This window comes from Scomber japonicus, chromosome 15 (assembly GCF_027409825.1).
Source record: "Scomber japonicus isolate fScoJap1 chromosome 15, fScoJap1.pri, whole genome shotgun sequence".
In the NCBI taxonomy this organism is placed as follows: domain Eukaryota; kingdom Metazoa; phylum Chordata; class Actinopteri; order Scombriformes; family Scombridae; genus Scomber; species Scomber japonicus.
This window is the reverse complement of record NC_070592.1, coordinates 51,437-52,500: the sequence shown is the minus strand read 5'-3', so window position 1 is coordinate 52,500 and position 1,064 is coordinate 51,437.

Sequence of the window (1,064 nt, the reverse complement as noted above, 5' to 3'; positions counted from 1 at the left end):
CAGACAGGTGGGAGACAGACAGGTGAGATACAGACAGGTGAGAGACAGACAGGTGAGAGACAGACAGGTGAGACAGGTGAGAGACAGACAGGTGAGAGACAGACAGGTGAGACAGGTGAGAGACAGACAGGTGGGAGACAGACAGGTGAGACAGGTGAGAGACAGACAGGTGAGAGACAGACAGGTGAGAGACAGACAGGTGAGACAGGTGAGAGACAGACAGGTGGGAGACAGACAGGTGAGACAGGTGAGAGACAGACAGACAGGTGAGAGACAGACAGGTGGGAGACAGACAGGTGAGAGACAGACAGGTGAGACAGGTGAGAGACAGACAGGTGAGATACAGACAGGTGAGAGACAGACAGGTGAGAGACAGACAGGTGAGAGACAGACAGGTGAGAGACAGACAGGTGAGATACAGACAGGTGAGACAGACAGGTGGTTACCTGTGGACATGGCCTGCATTCCAGCATCTGCAAAAACCAAACAGTTGAATTAAATATTGATCAGTCAGGTTATTAGTTATTGATCAGTCAGGTTATTAGTTAAGTTACTGATCAGTCAGGTTATTAGTTATTGATCAGTCGGGTTATTAGTTATTGATCAGTCAGGTTATTAGTTAAGTTACTGATCAGTCGGGTTATTAGTTAAGTTACTGATCAGTCAGGTTATTAGTTAAGTTATTGATCAGTCAGGTTATTAGTTATTGATCAGTCGGGTTATTAGTTATTGATCAGTCAGGTTATTAGTTAAGTTACTGATCAGTCGGGTTATTAGTTAAGTTACTGATCAGTCGGGTTATTAGTTAAGTTATTGATCAGTCAGGTTATTAGTTATTGATCAGTCGGGTTATTAGTTACTGATCAGTCGGGTTATTAGTTATTGATCAGTCGGGTTATTAGTTAAGTTACTGATCAGTCAGGTTATTAGTTATTGATCAGTCAGGTTATTAGTTATTGATCAGTCAGGTTATTAGTTATTGATCAGTCGGGTTATTAGTTATTGATCAGTCAGGTTATTAGTTATTGATCAGTCAGGTTATTAGTTATTGATCAGTCAGGTTA